Below are 22,178 nucleotides of genomic sequence, written 5' to 3'. Positions count from 1 at the left end.
TGAAAGAGTCCTATCTGTACAGTTTCTTCTGGGTTTTATTGTTTTCTCTCCCTATCTCTAAGGTGTGACATCCTCTCAATTTCCAGATTTACTACAAAATGATTGCTGCATTCACTGCTTCTGCTCTTATAAGAACAATAAGTTTTTTTTCTAAATGGTTGTACTATAACACGTGATGGGATAGCTTTATAAGTAAAGCTGCTCGATTTCATCTGAGATCCCGTGATCCTTCTCAGACTGATGCAATCTTCTGCATTGTGTGAAATGATGATTCTCATGAAACAAATCGCAAATTGTGCAAATTTGCCAGGTTCAGCAGACTTCAAAACATTCAACATGGTTCGTTTCATATTGAACCAATTCGCTCAACTCTGATAGAAACACTTTCTGTTAAGAATCAGCTAGATTTTAGAAAAAGGATGGAATTAATAAAGCTTCAGTACTGTGCACAACTGAAGAGTGGAGAGAGATGAAACAGTAATATTATACTTAGGCTTTTGTCTAAATTTCTGATTAATATATTTTCTCTTCTTCTTCTAGCACTGTAAAAGAAATAACTGAATGTGCCTTAGGGTTGTATTGAAAGGAAAATAATGTAAATCTATGAGAAGGTGATATCTAACACAATTCTGTATCTCCATGATTATACAATTGGACCTTTACTTTCATACTGCTTTAGTTCCTTTCTCAAATGTGTTTCTACATAAACATTGTTATTTTTCAGATTTGCACTTTCAGAACATTTTGAAGTGCCTTTTGAGAGAATGACTTTATTGGTAGAGCATAGCTGTTACTTAGCGCACAGATGGAGATGCCAAGGTAGCATGTTACGCAAAGGTTGCAGCTCATCTAAAATAACACCACTAGAATATTGTATTCATGCATCTTTTAATAGTTTTCATATAGATCTCCAGTACTTTACATAGGTATTTACAATACAAAGCTTATATACAGTGGGTATGGAAAGTATTCAGACCCCTTTACATTTTTCACTCATTGTTTCATTGCAGCCATTTGGTAAATTCCCAAAAAATCTTTTTTTTTCTCATTAATGTACACTCTGCACCCCATGTTGACTGAAAAAAATAGAAATATAGAAGTTTTTGCCAATTTATTAAAAAAGAAAAACCGAAATATCACATGGTCATAAGTATTCAGACCCTTTGCTCAGTATTGAGTAGAAGCACCCTTTGAGCTAGTACAGCCATGAGTCTTCTTGGGAATGTTGAAATAAGTTTTTCACACCTGGATTTGGGGATCTTCTGCCATTCTTCCTTGCAGATCCTCTCCAGTTCCGTCAGGTTGGATGGTGAACAATGGTGGACAGCCATTTTCAGGTCTCTCCAGAGATGCTCAATTGGGTTAAGGTCAGGGCTCTGGCTGGGTCAGTCAAGAATGGTCTCAGAGTTGTTCTGAAGTCACTCATTTGTTATTTTAGCTGTGTGCTTAGGGTCATTGTCTTGTTGGAAGGTGAACCTTCGGCCAAGTCTGAGACCCAGAGCACGCTGGAAGAGGGTTTCATCCAGGATATCTCTGTACTTGGCCACATTCATGTTTTCTTCAATGGCAGTCGTCCTGTCCCTGCAGCAGAAAACCCCCCCATAGCATGATGCTTCCACTACCATATTTCACTGTTGGGATTGTATTGGGCAGGTGATGAGCAGTGCCTGGTTTTCTCCACACATACCGCTTAGAATTATCACCAAAAAGTAAATAGCAAAGCCACTAGAGACTCAAGGTCTACAAAAATTCAATTTTCAACAGCAGAAAAAAAAAAAAAGGCAGCAACACTTACCTGCCCAGATCTTGGAACAAATGCACTGCAGGGTGCAGCCAGCCCATAAAGCAAGATGTTAGCAACACAGGTGCAAAATACCAGATCAACAGCCACTCACCACATACCCACTCCTGGAGGAGGTGACTTCCCAGTATACAAGTGCACAATAAAGGCCCACATTGGACATTGTTCACACAATGGTACTGCATAGTGTCTGGTTCACAGCCTATTAGTCACGCCCCTACTTTTCGATTAGGCGGGCTGGCCAGCACACTCTCAATGCATCCCAGTGTGAACATCCCTCATGCAAGACCGAATGTGTTTGGGCTTGGCTGCACCCCAAAAAATATAGTGCAAAAAATATACAAAAATAGTGAGGTACTGATTGATATTTTGGCCAAAATATGCAAGCTCGTAACCCACGCCAAGGGTCCCCACGCTTAGGAGTCCTACACTAAACTAAATAGCAAAGCCACTAGAGACTCAAGGTCTACAAAAATTTAATTTTCAACAGCAGAAAAAAAAAAAAAGGCAGCAACACTTACCTGCCCAGATCTTGGAACAAATGCACTGCAGCGTGCAGCCAGCCCATAAAGCAAGATGTTAGCAAACAAACACGTTCGGTCTCGCATGAGGGGTGTTCACACTGGGATGCATTGAGAGTGTGCTGGCCAGCCCGCCTAATCGAAAAGTAGGGGCATGACTGCAGCACACCAGAGTCATGGTTGTTGCAGTACTGTGGCTCCGCCACTATGGGGAGCTATGGTACGTCTGATTGCACTAAGTAGTTTCTCTGACCAGGTACACTCACACCACACTTCACACTCCGGCCACCAGGGGGGGTGGTCCTATTTAGTAGGCCACTCCTCACAACTCTGGTAAAACTGGGGGTTGGACAGGAAGACAGGGAGAAGTAACTGGGGAGAGCTAGTGAGAGGACCTGTCAGGGATGGGATCCTGGCAGACTCCTCAGAGCAGAACTAACCAGTGCACAACGGGAATACAGTAAAGAAGTATTGGGACCAGAAGGAGTCGTGCTGTTAGACCGAGGCAACATCCTTCTGAGGCGCAAACAGTCGGTGGCCGGAACGCCGAGCAAGTAAGAGACTTTAAGTACACTGCAAACCACGGCCGGACAGCTAATCACAGGTTGGCTGTCTCACTTAACACCTAAGCAGACAACGGAGGCAGCTGTGGGAGAGGGGCGACTCTAGGGTCCCGGAAGAACTCCAGGCCTACCCCGTCATACGGGTGCGTCCTACCATATCACCTGGAGGACGAAGAGAACGAACAATAGAGACAGACAGAAACAGTTGTGAGGACTATCCCGGGAGCTCAGCAGGGAAGAACTACAACACCCAGCGCTAGCAGGTAGACACTGATTCCCACCTGTAAAGAGAACTTCTGATGTGCCTTTGGACCGGCCGGTCTCTGACAACCCAGTTAACAGCGCTCTGGACTGAGGTCTCCAAAACCTTCAGTAAAGAGGTAAAGAGACTGCAACCTGGTGTCCTTGTTATTTACCGCGACCTGCACCTCACAACTGCACCGTTACAACACCACTTATTGCACCGGACGTCCCCCACTGACAGACAGGGCCACGGACCGGGTCTAGCCACCGTGACAACCCCAGGACTGAGACCCAGAGGCCCGGCTCCGGGTACCCCTCGGCCCTGCGGCGGTGTGGGGGCGCTTCAAACTTGGCGTCACGAACAGGATCTACTTAAGCCTGAAGAATCAGGTCATGTGTGCCTTGGAACTGTGATTTATTGCGCTTGAATTGTACTTTATTGAAAAGACTGTGTATTGCCATTTACCGCCACAATTCGCCATTGCCACGCACGGAGGGAGGAGCCTTAGCTACGTGGGCGGAATCAGCCAAAAGAAGCGCGGAACGGAAAGCGCGGTAAGGCGCCAATCCCGGAAGAGGAACTCCGACCTCCAGCAGGTTCGTGGGAGGAAGGGACAGCCATGTCTGAGTCGGGAGGAGAGGAGGTGGTGGTCGCAGCCGCGGACGCAGGGGCAGCTCCGGTCCCCGCAGCGGACGGAGCCGCGGCCCTAATACCACCACCGGTAGCCGCAGAACCCGCTGTTCCTCCCAACCAGCCGGACGCTGCCGCTAACACAAAAGCCATAATGCCCTTCTCTATGCCGTACCTGCCCGGAGCGGCTTGGCTTCCGCGATACTCTGGGGAGTCGCATACGTTCACTGACTTTAAGGAAGGGCTCTGCAGCCTGCTCGAGTTCTATCCCCTAACCGAGCCTCAGAAGGTCCATATGATAACCGGCCAACTCTTTGGGGCGGCTCTGAGAGAATTGAAATCCTGGCCCGCTGAGGATAAAGAAACTGCACAACAGATTTTTGCCAAGCTTAAAGCCACCTTTGATACTCGCACTGCTACGGAAATTAAACTGACTTTTTATGGATGCAAACAAAGGCCACAGGATAGCTTACGGGATTATGCCCTTAATCTCCAGGAAGCGATGCGGGCCATTAAGCAGAGTGACCCCGGCAGCATGCAGGATGAGGATAAAATCCTGAAGGAGCGGTTCATTGAGGGGCTCCTGTGCAGTCACCAGCGGGGCCAATTGCACTTCCTGGCCATGCAAAATCCAGACTTGACTTTTGCGCAGTTTAAAGATAAAGCTATCCAGGCATTGCAGGAGCGACAGCCCAGCCGCGCAGTACCACCCAGGCGCCCCGCTCTCACATACCACCAGGAGGTGGCATCGGATACCCCAGTTGCCGCGGAGGCCAACGCCCAGAGCTTCGAGGACGACTCCCCTGCAGGACTCCGTCTCCAGATGCAAGAGCTAACCAAGAGCGTTGCTGCCCTGGCCCGGACGGTGCAGTCCCTACAGGAGGCCCCCAAAGAGAAGATCCAGTTGGCTTCCAGCCCGGAGGATGTCCCTTGGATGCGACAGAGGAGGACTCCGCCGACCAGGAGCCGGCCCGACGATCGCTTCCACCAGGATGGACGACCCATCTGCCGCCGCTGTCACCAGGTGGGCCATCTTGCAAGGTACTGTCCTTTAAACGAGCAACCCCTGGGGCAAAGGGCCAACCCCCAGGAGTAGGACGGTCAGGCCCGCAGCATTGGAGAACCAAGTATATTGGAGGACGACCAGTTCTCCCTGTAGTGATTGATGGAATCCCCTTGAATGCTTTGCTGGACACCGGTTCTCAGGTGACGACTATACCTTACGTGCTCTACAAACGGTATTGGGAGGACGCTGATATTACTCGTGGCCCTGACGATGATTTCACCATAATCGCCAGTAATGGTCAGCCGTTGCCACAAGTGGGGTATAAGGAGGTCACCATCAAAGTGGGGCGGGTGGAATTGAAAGCCCAAGGGATTGTGATTGTTGATATTGATCGCCGAGAATGTAATCCCATGATGACTCTTGGTACTAATGTTATAGAAAATTGTCTTGCAGAAGTGATTGTTTTGTTGCAACAGGTGGCAGAAACCGCTGGCCACAGTGAGCAACGTGCCCTGCAGAAGGAAATCAGAGCTCTGATGCAGAGACAGCAGGTAGAGCTGACTGGTGGTGAGATTGGTCGTGTCACTGTGAGTGATTCAAACCCCATCGCGATACCCCCCAAGAGTGAAATGTTAATATGGTGTCGAGCAGCCATAGGCCTCAGGGGTAAGGACTACCAGGCCTTGGTAGAACCCGTATATTCAGACAATAGGCCTACTGTTCTGACAGCCCGGGGGGTGGTCGACGTCCGTCAGGGGAGAGTGCCCGTACGTGTCCTCAATTGTGGGGAGGAAGAGGTTCACCTCACCAAGTATACCACGCTCGCCAAATTGTTCACTGTCAATAATAATGTGATACAGACACCTGAACCCTTGGTCCCGTCAAACTTGGCGGAGAACAAAGGTTCTGCAGAGCCCTCGAAGGACTGGTGTCGGGAATTGCATGTGGGCACTGACTCTACCCCATCCCATCAAAAACAGGGGGCCTACAGGGTGGTACACGAGTACGAGCAGATATTCAGCAAACACCCCTCAGATTTTGGGCAGGTGAAAGGGATCAAACATCACATCCCCACGGGAGATCACCGACCCATAAAAGAGAGATATCGCCCTGTACCCCCAGCTCATTACCAGTGTGCCAAGGACATGTTGTGGGAAATGAAGGAGGCTGGGGTGGTGAGAGACAGCTGTAGCCCCTGGGCAGCTCCGTTAGTCCTCGTTAAAAAGAAAGATGGTACAATGAGGATGTGTGTTGATTACAGGCAGTTGAATCGCATTACACATAAGGACGCATACCCACTGCCTAGGATAGAGGAGTCTCTGGCTGCCTTAAAATCTGCTAACTACTTCTCTACCTTAGATCTCACCAGTGGGTACTGGCAGGTTCCTGTAGCGGAGGCGGACAAAGAGAAGACGGCCTTCACAACGCCAATGGGTCTCTGTGAGTTCAACTACATGCCCTTCGGATTGTGCAATGCTCCCGGAACGTTCCAGAGGATGATGGAGTGCTGCCTGGGACACCTGAACTTTGAAACCGTGCTGCTATATTTGGATGATGTCATTGTCTTCTCTAAGACCTACGAAGACCACCTGAAGCACCTGGCCGAGGTGTTTGAAGCCCTATCCAACTTTGGCTTAAAGGTGAAACCGTCCAAGTGTCATCTGCTGAAACCTAAAGTGCAGTACCTGGGCCATGTGGTGAGCGCTGAAGGAGTGGCCCCAGACCCCGACAAGGTCACAGTGATTAAGGACTGGCCAAAGCCCAGTGACCTCCACGAAGTCCGGCAGTTCCTCGGGCTGGTAGGCTATTACCGGAGGTTCATTAAGGACTTCACCAAGAAGGCCGCACCCTTGCAAAACCTGTTGGTGGGCCAACCAAAGAAGACCAAGGGGAGGAACACCCCCTTTGATTGGAACGAAGAGCTGGAGGAATCCTTCACCTGTTTGAAGTCGGCACTGACGGGAGAAGAGGTACTGGCTTACCCCGAATACGACCAACCATTTGTGCTGTACACAGATGCCAGTAATGTGGGACTAGGAGCCGTGCTGTCTCAAGTCCAGAAAGGCAAGGAAAGAGTGATCGCTTACGCCAGCGGGAAACTCCGTCCCACGGAAAGGAACCCTGACAACTACAGTTCCTTCAAACTGGAATTCCTTGCCCTTGTCTGGGCAGTGACAGAGAGGTTTAAGCACTACCTGGCCTCCGCGAAATTCACCGTCTTCACGGACAACAATCCGCTAACGCATCTGGGTACTGCCAAACTCGGGGCTTTGGAACAGCGGTGGATGGCCCGGCTGTCCAACTATGATTTCACCATCAAATATCGGGCAGGACACCAGAATGCCAATGCCGATGCTCTGTCCCGAATGCCCAATTTACCAGAAGTGGGAGAAGACCCGGAGGCACTTGAAGAGGTGGAGCTGCCTGCCTTCCATCGCCCCAAAGCCACTCAGAACTCTCACCATGTGAAGAACAGGCACAAGAACCAACCGGATGCCACGCTGAATCCCCTGCCCCACCACGGATGGGCAGAAACCCAGGATAGTGACCCCGCGGTCCGTCAGGTGAAGGAGCTCTTGACGCAGGCTGGGTTGCACCCTGGCCCAGACGACCCACAAGAAACTCAACAGCTGTGGAAGGGGAGAAGCAAGCTGTTTATCCATGATGGCAAGCTGTGCAGGAGGAGCATTGACCCACGTACTCATGAATTGGTGTGGCAGATAGTGGTGCCCAGGCGAGATGCGCCCATTGTTCTGGGAGCCTACCATGATGGAGCCGGACACTTCGGATGGAGGAAGCTAGAGAAGCTGCTCCGAGGGAGGTTCTATTGGATTGGCATGAAGAGAACCATTGAGAAGTGGTGTCGGGAGTGTGGTCCATGTAGTCTGCGCAGGAAGGACCGTGACAGTCAGCGGGCTCCCCTACGGCCTATCATCACCAAAAGGCCGCTCGAACTGGTCGCGCTGGATCATGTGAAGCTGACACCTAGCCGGTCGGGCTATATCTACGCCCTTACCATCGTGGACCACTACTCCAGGTTTTTGGTGGTTGTGCCTGTCAAGGATCTAACGGCCAGGACTGCCGCCAGGGCCTTCCAGCAACACTTTTGTAGGCCCCATGGCTACCCAGAGAAGGTACTGACCGATCAGGGACCTGCATTCGAAGCGGAAGTGTTCCAAGAATTCTGCCAACTGTACGGGTGTAAGAAGATCAGGACCACACCGTACCATCCTCAAACCAACGGGATGTGCGAGAAGATGAACCAAGTGGTAATTGATTTATTGAAGACCTTACCCGTGGAGGAACGGAACCTGTGGCCGACAAAGTTGCCTGACTTGGTGGATATGTACAATCACATCCCAGTAAGTTCCACCAACTGTACTCCAGCGTACCTGATGCGAGGAAGATCTAGTCGGTTACCCGTTGATCTGGACATGGGGGTCCTAGTACCCGAAGATACCTCGCCGGATGCAGATTGGGATGCAGAAAGGCAGCGAAGGTACCGCGAAGTACAGGAGTGTGTAGAGAGAAGTCTCGCCCAGGCTAGGCTGAAGCAAGAAAGGGACTACAACCAACATGCTCCTGCGATCCCCCTGTCACCTGGTGAGCAAGTACTTAAACGAAAGAGGAGATTACACAAGCTCGATGACCAATGGGAAGCGGAACCGTATACCATCCTGCCATCCGACTTCGACAACACAAAGGTCTGTCTCATCAGCAAGGACAGAGGGGAGACCTCGACAGCGGTATCCAGGGATCACCTTAAGGTCTGCCCCGATAAGTTGAAAGAGAGGGGCACGGCCCCAGAAATCTCCCCGCCGGTGGAAAAGGAGAAGATGTTCCATACCGTCCTTGGTGACTTTCCCCAATCCTGGACTCAGATAAACCAAGCCATCGCGGTGCCTGTTCTAATGTTTCAACAGCCGGACCCACCAGAACCAATGGTGGTACCAGATCATCTGGCCCCGCTACCTCAACAAGCCTTACCTGATGAAGCCATGCCAACCATTGAGCCGGCAAATCCTCCCTCTGCTATCAGTGAATCTGCTGTACCCACTGTTGATAACCGCAGCTCTGAGAGCCCCAACCTGCCAGTGCTACCCAGACTCACTAGAGGTGTAGTTAAAAGACAGTGCACTACACCAGCGGTAGCAAGCATAGCGGGCCCTGTTAGGCCAATAGCAACCCCTGCGCTGCGAAGGTCCACACGCAGCACTCAAAATCAAACTCCCCTCCGCTACAAAACTTGGAGGTATTGATAAGGGCTGCTATTTAATTGAAAATGTTTGTATGCATATCTTTTTGTTACAGGTTTTTAAATGGACACTAGAGTAATGGACGGTGAATTGCTCAAAAACTTTCATAAGGGGGACCCCTTTGTTTACCCGGGGTCCCCGCTGTTTCAACCACTGAACTGAGAGTCATAAACTGTGCATGACCTAACTTTTGCAACGTTCAAGAATCCTCACCTCCCGTAAAGGGAAGCATAGTTATGTTCAATTGTTATGCTATTTCAAAAATTTGTGTGTTGTTCTTGTTTTCCCAGTCCCGGAGTACTGGATTTAACCGGGGGGGAGTGCAGCACCCCAGAGTCCTGGTTGTTGCAGTACTGTGGCTCCGCCACTATGGGGAGCTATGGTACGTCTGATTGCACTAAGGAGTTTCTCTGACCAGGTACACTCACACCACACTTCACACTCCGGCCACCAGGGGGGGTGGTCCTATTTAGTAGGCCACTCCTCACAACTCTGGTAAAACTGGGGGTTGGACAGGAAGACAGGGAGAAGTAACTGGGGAGAGCTAGTGAGAGGACCTGTCAGGGATGGGATCCTGGCAGACTCCTCAGAGCAGAACTAACCAGTGCACAACGGGAATACAGTAAAGAAGTATTGGGACCAGAAGGAGTCGTGCTGTTAGACCGAGGCAACATCCTTCTGAGGCGCAAACAGTCGGTGGCCGGAACGCCGAGCAAGTAAGAGACTTTAAGTACACTGCAAACCACGGCCGGACAGCTAATCACAGGTTGGCTGTCTCACTTAACACCTAAGCAGACAACGGAGGCAGCTATGGGAGAGGGGCGACTCTAGGGTCCCGGAAGAACTCCAGGCCTACCCCGTCATACGGGTGCGTCCTACCATATCACCTGGAGGATGAAGAGAACGAACAATAGAGACAGACAGAAACAGTTGTGAGGACTATCCCGGGAGCTCAGCAGGGAAGAACTACAACACCCAGCGCTAGCAGGTAGACACTGATTCCCACCTGTAAAGAGAACTTCTGATGTGCCTTTGGACCGGCCGGTCTCTGACAACCCAGTTAACAGCGCTCTGGACTGAGGTCTCCAAAACCTTCAGTAAAGAGGTAAAGAGACTGCAACCTGGTGTCCTTGTTATTTACCGCGACCTGCACCTCACAACTGCACCGTTACAACACCACTTATTGCACCGGACGTCCCCCACTGACAGACAGGGCCACGGACCGGGTCCAGCCACCGTGACAACCCCAGGACTGAGACCCAGAGGCCCGGCTCCGGGTACCCCTCGGCCCTGCGGCGGTGTGGGGGCGCTTCATGACTAATAGGCTGTGAACCAGATACTATGCAGTACCATTGTGTGAACAATGCCCTATGTGGACCTTTATTGTGCACTTTTATACTGGGCAGTCACCCCCTCCAGGAGTCGGTATGTGGTAAGTGGCTGTTGATCTGGTATTTTGCACCTGTGTTGCTAACATCTTGCTTTATGGGCTGGCTGCACCCTGCAGTGCATTTGTTCCAAGATCTGGACAGGTAAGTGTTGCTGCCTTGTTTTTTTTTTTCTGCTGTTGAAAATTATCACCAAAAACGTCTATCTTCGTCTCATCAGACCAGAGAATCTTATTTCTCATAGCCTTGGAGTCCTTCATGTGTTTTTTAGCAAAGTCTATGTGGGCTTTCATATATCTTGCACTGAGGAGAGACTTCCATTGGGCCACTCTGCCATAAAGGCCCGACTGGTGGAGGGCTGCAGTGATAGTTGACTTTGTGGAACTTTCTCCCATCCACCTACTGCATCTCTGGAGCTTAGTCACAGTGATCTTGGGGTTCTTCTTTACCTCTCTCACTAAGGCTCTTCTCCCACGATTGCTCATTTTGGCTGGATGGTCAGGTCTAGGAAGACTTCTGGTGGTCCCAAACTTCTTGTATTAAGGATTATGGAGGCCACTGTGCTCTTAGGAACCTTGAGTACTGCAAAAATTATTTTGTAACCTTGGCCAGATCTGTGCCTTGCCACAATTCTGACTCATTTGGTCTGACATGCACTGTGAGCTGTGAGGTTTTATATAGACAGGTGTGTGCCTTTCTAAATAAAATCCTATCAGTTTAATTAAACACAGCTGAACTCTAATGAAGGAGTAGAACCATCTCAAGGAAGATCACAAGGTAATAGACAGCATGTGACTTAAATATGAGTGTCTGAGCAAAGAGTCTGAATACTTATGACCATGTGATATTTCAGTTTTTCTTTTTAAATAAGTTTTCAAAAATTTCTACATTTCTTTTTTTTTCAGTCAAGATGGGGTCCAGAGTGTACATTAGTGAGAAAAAAATAACTTTTTTGAATTTACCAAATGGCTGCAATGAAACAGAGTGAAAAATGTAAAGGGGTCTGAATACTTTCCGTACCCACTGTACTTATTTTTCATATTCTTTTCTGTTTTAGTAGTAAAAACTTCCCTAGTGTATCACCTATGTTTCTGTCTCATTTGGCTATACATGAGAGTATATACTATTTTGACCATACCCAAGAATATGTTTACTTGTTAGTGGCTACCGTTGGTTAATACAATCATAATAAGTATCAATCAGCAATGTTCATTCTTTCATTCATTTTCCCATTCTCTGAGGTGCAGCTTGTTTCAAGTTTCTGCTTTTTATTTTGTGGGAATGTCTCTCCCAATAAAATAGACTGGATGTGTGGTCTGTGTAGGCAGGCTAATGAGGTTTTCAGTACTAATAAAAGCCCAATGCCAAAAATAGTTGGAACGATGTATAAAATGTAAAGAAAACAAGAATGCAATGATTAGGAAATCTTTTATAATCACATTTTATTATACACAACAGAACATTGGAGACATATCAAAAGATGAAAGTTAGACACTTTTCCATTTCTTTTGAAAAGCTTAACTCATTTGGAAATTGAAGGTAGCAACACATTCAGAAAAAGTAAGGAATGGTTAACAAAAGGCTGGAATAGGTAGTGGCAATAATGAAATAGAGCTGGAGGGTCAATTTTCAACTAAGTCATATGACTGTGTATAGAAAGAGCATGTTAGAAGGGCAGAGTCTCTCAGAAGCAAATATGGTCAGTGGTTCATCAATCTGTGGACAACTGCATCTAAAATTGGAGAACAATTTCAGAAAAATGATCGTCAGAGTAGAATTGTAAAGACTTTGAACATTTCACCATCTACAGAGCATAATATCATTTAAAGATTCAGAGATTTTTGAGAAGTTCATGTACACAAGGGACAAGGGTCAATATTGGATGCTCATGATTTACTTGCCAAATGAGCTTTGGAATACTTCCCTACTTCCCTAAAATCATTGTCTGTGAACACAGTTCACTACAGAATCCACAAATGCAAGTTTAAGTCTTATACATATTGAAAGGCACTATCAATTATATGCATTATATAGAGATTTTATAATAATATATGCTGCCGGATAATCTCTATCTTAGGAGGGTACTAAACCACATATTGCATCCTTCACAACAGCATGGAACAAAATGGAAAAATGTCTAACTTTCAACTTCTGATATGTGTAATATCTAGATTTTCAAATCATTGCATTCCTGTTTACTTTACATCCCAAATTTTTTGGAAATTGAATATCAGCACAGCTGCTTTCCTCCCCTCTTTATGTCCTGTTTTCTCTACCATCCCTAAGATACGTTCTCCCTCTCTATACTGTGGAGATCTGTGTATAGCCCTCTTCCGGCTACGTATATAAGAGATAATACTATAACAGTAAGAGAAAGGAAGAGGAAACAGAGAGCAGAAGCTTTGATGATTTTGTTACATTTTTGCAAAGCAGTGAGCTAGATAAAGAACTAAACTCTGCATCATCAAAATGATTGAAAATTTTTACTGAATACTACTTATAAAATTGCTTAACTTTTCATTTAAGAAACAAATGAACAATAAAGAAATCATATTTGAAGATGTTCTTATATGCAGTTTTGACATGCATTAAAAAATTAACATTACTCAGCGCACCTCTCTACCCTAACCTTGATCATTTCAATACCGGTTTAAGAACAATTGGTTTTCCAAGGTATAGTTATCTTTTACAGAGATATTAAAGCCTATGGACACATTTGACAAGGAAAACATGATTTTTACATTTTTTAATTGTAAAAATGGTTCTAGGATGCAATTTCCATTCATTTCCTAATATTCTGACCCCTAATATGCAATTTGCAAACCTGATCCCGACTTCACACTTATCTTCTGTGGGTATATCCTGCTCAGTAATACATGCTGTAGGACTGTAAGAAGAGGAAAGGGGAGAGCAAAGACAATAGGCTCTCTGTTAACCCATTACTTGCCAAATTAGCAATTTTCATTTTTTTTTTTTGACAGATTTTTAATGATTTGGGTCCTAATGAATCAGAAACATAATTTGCAAAATGTTTTCAAGTATGGATTTTTCAGAAAAGGGTGTCCCAATATTCAATTAAAAATGACAATGACATGATTTCCTATTTTGAAAACATTCATTTTACAAACACAACACAAAAGTTGGACCTAATTATAAAAATTGTAAAATCTTAGTCGCTAGAAGCTAAAGATTAGGCGTCCCAAAAAAAGGACATTGGTAGATAATGGGTTAAGCAGAGATTTAGCCCCACCATACCTAGAAGCAGCGTCATAGCCAGCTATGTAAAGAAATTGCACAAAATCTACAGTAACAAATTAGTTGGACATTTTTAATATGCAATGTTGATACAGCTGCTTAATTTTGCATTTCAGAAGAAAATAAACAATCAAAAAATGAATGCAAAGGTGTGCGTAGCTTCATATATTATTTACACATACTGTATTTATGTCTGGAAATATTAATAGTGATAATATGGGAAAGAATTTTCTCTTAGAAAGCTGATTACAGAACGCTAAAACTATCTTATCCCAAGTATAAAGTAGCTGCAAGATGGTATTGACATAGCAAATGAAGACAAAAAATTAACTTTGCTTTTAAGGTTATGTTATAAAGTATGGTTTGGCAAATGAGTAAAATACTCCAGGTCTTCGGAGCATGAATTCATTACCGAGTTATCGAACAACGTTTTTAAAAATTATGCTCATTCTCATTTCATCTATGTAAAATACATTATGCTCTTCTACCATTTCCTTTAGATGTGCAGGAGAAAGTGGAATGTAACTGAAGCAACAATGGTTTGTGCTGCCTTATCCTCTGTTTGAATGGGCGATTTCCAGCTACAGAGTAAAAAGCACACAGAAAAAAAAACATGATTTAGCGATCTACTCTTTACATTTTAAATTGAGTGCCAGTAGGAAAAGGCACAAACCTTTGGAATTAAAGTATGGTACTTTGTTGAAGGATCTAGATATCATTCTGAACAATAATAATAATAATTATATAGCGCTAACACATTCCACAGCGCTTTACAGTTTGCACACATTATCTTCGCTGTTCCCGATGCTCACAATCTAAATTCCCTATCAGTATGTCTTTGGAATGTGGGAGGAAACCGGAGTACCAGGAGGAAACCCACGCAAACACGGGGAGAACATATTAAAAAATAATATATAATAATAAATATAAATAATGAATAATACTCAAAAATATTTCACGGATCCGTACATTCCTAAACCAAGAATCTGCAAAAACCCTAGTCCATGCCCTCATCATCTCCCGCCTTGACTACTGCAACCTCCTGCTCTGTGGCCTCCCCTAGAACACTCTCGCACCCCTCCAATCTAAACTCTGCTGCCCGTCTAATCCACCTGAACCCCCGCTATTCCCCGGCCTCTCCCCTCTGTCAATCCCTTCATTGGCTCCCCATTGCCCAGAGACTCCAGTACAAAACCCTAACCATGACATACAAAGCCATCCACAACCTGTCTACTCCATACATCTGTGACCTCGTCTCCCGGTACTTACCTGCACGCAACCTCCGATCCTCACAAGATCTCATTCTCTACTCCCCTCTTATCTCCTCTTCTCACAATTGCATACAAGATTTCTCATCACCCCTACTCTGGAACTCTCTACCACAACATATCCGACTCTCACCTACCATCAAAACCTTCAAAAAGAACCTGAAGACCTACCTCTCCCGACAAGCCTACAACCTGCAGTAACTACCGATCGACCAAACTGCTGCACAACCAGCTCTACCCTCACCTATTGTATCCTCACCCATCCCTTGTAGATTGTGAGCCCTCACGGGCAGAGTCCTCTCTCCTCCTGTACCAGTCATCATGACTTGTATTGTTTAAGATTATTGTACTTGTTTTTATTATACATACCCCTCCTCACATGTAAAGCGCCATGGAATAAATGACTCTATAATAATAATAAGATACAAACTCCTTGCAGATGCTGTCATTGGTGGGGTTTGAACGCAGGACTCCAGCGCTGCAGTGCTAACCACTGAGCCACCGTGATCATCTAATGGTGAGGCAATCAGAGCTGATACATCCACATATAGTGACCCTACAAAATCTGAAAGGCAAAATTAAGATATTGTAAAGTGTCAGCTATATTAAAGGGAATGAGTTAGTAGGACATACCCTCCTAAGCCATCTATTATTATTCCATAGACATGCTGTTAAGTGTCGAGTTCCCGCCACTTCACAGGGGGAATCTTGAACCATGTCCGCTGTGGTCTCCCATTCTCCTCCAGCCGCAGTGGAGCCTGCTCAGCAGAGACATCGATCCAAGCATCTGGCTCAAGCAGATACTGTGCATTTGGTTACAGCTGCCTTTCCAGGCTCAGCCTTTGTAACCAGCATTGATCAGCGGTGAACAGACATTCCAGAGACTAAGTCCTGCTTTTCTTCCACTGAGCATGCCCATGGGATGACCTCTCATTGGAGGTCGGGGGTCACATGCTCAGGTCCTGTAGCATCTCCGATTGGATCACTAGGAAGGTCCCGGAAGGCTACAGCTATCCCGGAAGGCTACAGCTATAAAAGGTTCGAATGGCCGCTCGGCCAAGCGCTAGTATAAATCAGAAATCGTGTGTCTGTGGATGTATGACTGAAACTGGTGAAAGCTCGTTAATCATTCCCATCCCTAGTGTTGTTGAAAGGACTTGGGTGATTGAGCTACCTAGCGCCAGATTGTGCCATCCAGCACTAGACACGAATTACTGCATCAAATAGCAGCCACTGCCAGAGCGGAGCTGTACGCACTCTGTGCTGTAAATCTTTTATTAGTCCAGACAACCGGTCAGTGTAGGGTGGGAACTCCTGCTTGATCTCAGCATCTGACTCAGGACATCCTCAAGCGCGGGCTCAAAAGCCACCGAGGGTCAGAGTGCGATCAATCACCAGCATAGTGGGAGTGAATTTCAGGGATCCCACTTATATCCATCTGCTGCACCCTGTGACTGCTAACAGGACACAGCGTTTCCTTTGTTTCCCTGAGACTCTGTGAAGCAACAGAGTTCACATCAGTTCATACCGGGTGAGGGAACCAGTGTTTATTCTGGAGTATTACCACCATATAATGCCGCCATTACCTAGCAGCAGGTTCCATCTCTGCACGGTGGACCTCGGGCTGCGAGCGCACCTTATTACTAACTTTATATTTATTCGGTGCGTTCCGCCAGCCCTAAAACATGTTCCCTTTTATTTAAAATAAGCTCTGGAGGCACATTCTCAGCCTGGAACAGCTCATTTATATATAAGTAAAACATGAATTTCTCTGGAATAAGACATCAGATCACAGATATCAAGGTAGCATTTTATTCAGCTTCTTATCACCTGCAAGCCCATTTAGACGGATTAGGAGGGTTGGTCCTACTGACAGATTCCCTTTAAATGGGTTGCTTCATAAAGAAAACCACTATCCTTATACTCTGGTAGGTATATAGACATCATAATGAGGGGACGGTCCCCATTTAAGTCCATCCTCTATGAGTTAAATTTCTGATGAACTTGAGCTGTCCATTTTTTTACATAGAAAGTCAGTTATCTGAATGTCTGCCATATACTGCCACATTTTCCTATGTGGCCACTAAAAGGAAATATCTGGTTGGCTACAGCATTCCCTGGCAAAATTACCTATATGACAGGCAGATGAGGAACATCTTGGGCATCAATGAGCATAATGGTAGCAATGCTTGGGCTAATGGTGTACTATGCTACAATTATTGGCCTTATCTAAAAGTGAGTTGAACAGGATTGTAGTAGACGTTTGACAGAAGAGGTATACAAATGGCAGCTTACACAGCTAAAAAAGTTACATCACATTTTTGCTACAATGCAAGAATAATTATTTTTCTTACAATGAGGCACAGGATTCTTGGTTATAATTGTTGCTTTAAGCGATATAAAGCAGAACAGTTGCATTATCTAGCTGAAGTACAGAGCTTGACAGTTGCTATCACACATGGTGGTCAAATACTCTAGATTAGTAAGAACAGTTGCTTGCAGGTGTAGTAGACAGGTTACATCCATTATGGCTGATGGCTCTTGCCCTTACCTACAAGCCATTATGAGACTTGGGAAGGCTTTTTTATACCATATCTTAAAGTGTGTAGACATTTATTTGTTGTATTACACAAGGCTTTAACATCTCTGTGGTTCTATAACAATTCCTGCTATCCACAACTTGGTTTAACAGAAGCTGTACTATAGTAATTTCTTACATCTTGGTTTCCCAATTGCTTATTGTGAACACACTCGAAAGGGGGACCAAAAACATGGAACAAAATGTACACACCTCAACCACACCTACAGACCTTTCTACTATCACAACATTCAATAGTGCAATACTACCCTCAGGCTGACACCTCTGCTTTTGCTGGTGTCAGGAAATAACACAGGAATGACAACATGGTTTACCAATTCTTAATGGTGGTGCCCAGAATCTAAGGGTACAATGGCAAAAAAATTATAGCAATATTAAATGGATTTTTCAGGCACCACATTTCTTCAGTTGCTTTTTTATGACTACAGATTGCCATATCTTGAAAGTTTGAAATGTGCACACTGTCAGGATTCTGCTTTATTGACAATGACCACAAGTATTCCCTTTTCATACTTGAGGTCATGTACCAACTAAAAACTTTTCCTGCTTCTCTCAGTATTCTATTGAGAGAAATGGATAAGAAGCTAGTCAGCACCTGAACGCTGGTATGGAATTTGCATATTCATGGTCACTTGATGACCACTTAAGCTGGAAACAGAGCAGAATCCTGACATTGTGACATTTTTATACCATCAGGATTTGGTACATGGAGTGACAACAGGCATTTATGTGAACCTCCAAAAACCCTTTAAGCATTATAACAATATCTCACATTTTAGCAATCTTCACAGAACAAACATGTTTCTTTGTTCAGGGTAAGTTATGACCACTGACAGCTCACTCCTCTTACAGGCAGGATTCTTTCTAATGTAATACACTTGCTTAATATACTGTTTTATGTAACCACTTATGAACCCTAGTCCTTTCAAAACTATGGCCCTGTTTCATCGATGTGGTTATGCCAAAAAAATTGGTAAAACACTTTGGAAACTTGCAAAACTGCTCAAAAATTTGGTGACTTTTGGCATTTTCACAGCAGTTTCCGGCACATCCGTCAAAATGGGTGGAGCAAACGAGGGCACAGGATGGGGTGTGGCCACACCAACCAGTCAAATTCTTCAAAAGTGGTGACATTTCTTACACCAGAAATGTTCTTCTAGTCCAGGGGTCCCCAACTCCAGTCCTCAAGGCCCACCAACAGGTCATGTTTTCAGGATTTCCTTAGTCTTGCCCAGGTGATAATTGCATCACCTGTGCAATACAAAGGAAATCCTGAAAACATGATCTGTTGGTGGGCCTTGAGGACTGGAGTTGGGGAACACTGTTCTAGTCCTTGACTGGAGTACAATTTTTAGCAAGGCGCACAGAGCAAGGCACCATAAGATGCACTGAATTCATTAATTGCCTCTTAAGAATTCGGTGCATTTTTTCCTACATATATATATTTATATATAGACATTTATATTATCCCTGTTGCCACTTACGTTACCATCCAGTTAAGAGTACCTTTAACCCACATATGATTATTATTAGCTTTCACGGCGATGTTACAAATGGCAGGACATATTCTGAGATTTCCCAATACAGTGTATGATAAGAAGTTCTTTCCCTCTATCGTGTTAGCATTTTATCTATTTACAAATGACATGCTTATACCTTTTGATATGTACAACATCAGGTTAATGAAGTCCTGCCAATAATGACTTTTTTCCCTGACAAACCTAAACCATCTTTATGGACAATTACATGGAAGCCTTCACAGTTCAGCTGCTTCTAAAGCTCCCAGGTATGATAAATACTTATAATGACAATTTACTCCTATAAGAGCTTTATTACAAACAATTCTTCATCCTTATAGGACCAGATATTTCCCAGTAGTAAAAGTCACATAGCGTGAAAATGATACAGGGGCTTTAGAAGGTTACATGGTGGTGAGAGATGAATGAATTAGGAATGCTGGAAAAATTGACTTACTCAAATCAATACGTTTGTCCTGACTAATCCTTCCAATGAATATTTGATGGAAGTCTTCATCAGATAAATAATTATGACCTTATTGAAATATACACCAGCATATGGAGCAGAAAAGGGGATTAATCTGGGTATCCCACAACTGGCTCTCTTCAAAGTCTCCTGTGCCGTCCCAAGGCTTCAGGCAATGATATTGGAATAAAGCTGTAACTGAGCTAAGCACACTAAACAGCTGCAGGGAAGGTTTAGAGATTCTGCTATCCTCCTGAAGAAAAAAATACTAACAAATATTACATCTAAGTGAGTGCAGCACATTTCCTTTTGTCCTCCTGTGCAGGTAGTAAGCAAACATGTAACCTAAAGGATATCTGTCAGTAAGTCCTATTCCCCCCAAACCGCTTATATGGACATACAGGTCTTTGAAAGCTAAATCCATGGAAACCTTTACATTTTTTATCTGTTGCTGCATTATGAGAAATTAGCATTTTAATTCAAGTGCAAGGGTTGGCCACTACTTTGCAAGTTCCTTTCATGTGATCTAACTGCCATGTTTAAGAATTTCACTAATTACTTTGCTTTGCCAAATCCTGTTGTAACCTTAGCTGCTCTTCTGGTCACACGATTCCTGGTGGACAATCTCCTGGCTTCCTGTCATATCATGTCAAAATCTCCATGATTTAAGGGAACTGACTCGTGGGCAGGGCTTACCTCACTGGTGGGCTTGGCGTGCAAGTGGGTGAAGCTGTATTCAGCAGTATTCACACTGTGTCTGTGAATACTGCTGCTACAGACATAAGCTCCCCCTTACATTTTTATGTATACAGCAGGGTGTATATACAAGTACACAAATTCTTATATACCCGGTGTAATGTATATGGAGCCTGCTGTATTGTATTGTATGATTTAATTGGTGTTACCGATAGGCTATTAACCAGAAAATGTGCATCACATGTATCTGTGTAACTGGCGCTCTATACAAGCCTTATGCATGTGCATTTATAGTACAATGCAATGATTATTTGATCAGTATTTTTATTTCATCAGTATTTTGCACCCGTCTTTATCTGCTGCCTACTGTAGTGCATTGCTATTGTGGTCTGGCTTTGGAAAATATGGCTAATGGTTTTTTTAATGTTATGCCCTTTTCAATGACTAGCTCAGGTGTGAGGTAAGCACCTTCTTCCACATGCTGGCTGTGTTCCCTACATGGCAAGCGGAAGAAGGTTCTTTGGTCAGATAAGACCAAAGCAGACGTTTTTGGGCTAAATGTAAAATGCTATGTGTGTCAGAAAGGTAACACTGCACACCACCTACAAAATATCATCTCTACCATCAAATGTGGTGGCTGCATCATGCTCTGGGGATACTTTTCTTCACCAGGGACAGGGAAGCTGGTCATATTTGATGGTAGGATGGATGGTGTTAAATACAAGGCAATCCGGGAGTAAAATCTATTAGAGGCTGCAAAAGACTTGAGACTAGATCGTACGTTCACCTTCCAGCTGGACAGCGATCCTAACCATATAGCCAGAGCTACAATGGATGGTTCAGATCAAAGCGAATTCATGTGTGAATGGCCCAGTCACAGTCCAGACCTGAATCCCATGGACAATCTGTGACAAGACATGAAAATTGCTGTTCACAGACGCCTCCATCCAATCTCACAAAACTAGAATGTAAAGAAGAAGGGCTAACATTTCTGCCTCTAGAAAATCAGGTAGAGGGATATCCCAAAACACCTGCACCAATATTGACAGTGAAAGGTGGTCCTACCAAGTAATGACTCAGGGGCGCTGAATACAAATGCAAGTCACAATTTTCAGATTAAATTTTTTAAAATACTTAGAAAACCATGTATTACCTTTACACTTCATAAACACTTGCTACTTTTGTTAGTATATCACATAAATACCAATAAATGTGTGGGTGTAAAGTGTAAAAAATGTGGAAAAGTATGAATAATGTTTAAAGCCACTGTATGTACTGTAAATATATACATAAATAACCCCTTGTGAGAATTGTTTCATTATTTTATTAGCTAATAGGCTGTTTATTGTTGGATATAACTTGAATGATGGCTTCATCATTACAATGATAGTAGTAGTAATAATAAAAATAATAATTTAATAATTGTTATTATTATTTTAATGATAAGCAACACTTTAGAAATTAAATAGGCAACAAACCAGCAAAATGAAAAGTATTGAAAAAAAGAATGAGCAAAACAGTGAAACATTAGGGCTAATACTAGTAAAAAAGAAATTTTGCAACATGTTTAACATCAAAAGTAAATACTAAAATATCAGTATATAATTCTTACAGTGAACTGATAACACATAGACAGAGAAGTATGATTAGACAAACATTACATTTAGTTTAAAAAATTCAGTTATTTGACACAAGGACCTTCTACATCTGTTCAAGAAATGATGGCATCTTCCAAGTACTGCACGCATAGTTCATATGTTTTACCGACTTCTGGAGAAGTTCAGTGACTATAAAACTCTTGTTATAGCAGTGTTATACAGTGTCACTAATTTCTTATTTGCTTTTATTTGCATCATCTTGCTGAAATTTGTTCTACTGTATTTATTTTTCTCTGTACCATTTAGTTACTAAATGAAGATAATTATGTAAAATAAAGTAGACTTCTTTTGAGTGCAATCTCTCCTGGGG

General features: G+C 44.3%; 1 protein-coding gene across 3 annotated transcripts in view; it reads left to right on the top strand.

The window, feature by feature from the left end:
• NCAN (neurocan) overlaps positions 1-22,178 on the top strand; it is a 381,019-nt gene that overhangs the window by 216,514 nt on the left and 142,327 nt on the right. The window lies entirely within an intron of this gene.

Source organism: Ranitomeya variabilis, chromosome 1 (assembly GCF_051348905.1).
Source record: "Ranitomeya variabilis isolate aRanVar5 chromosome 1, aRanVar5.hap1, whole genome shotgun sequence".
NCBI lineage: Eukaryota > Metazoa > Chordata > Amphibia > Anura > Dendrobatidae > Ranitomeya > Ranitomeya variabilis.
The sequence above is the reverse complement of the archived record's forward strand: the minus strand, read 5'-3'. Positions and strand labels throughout refer to the sequence as shown.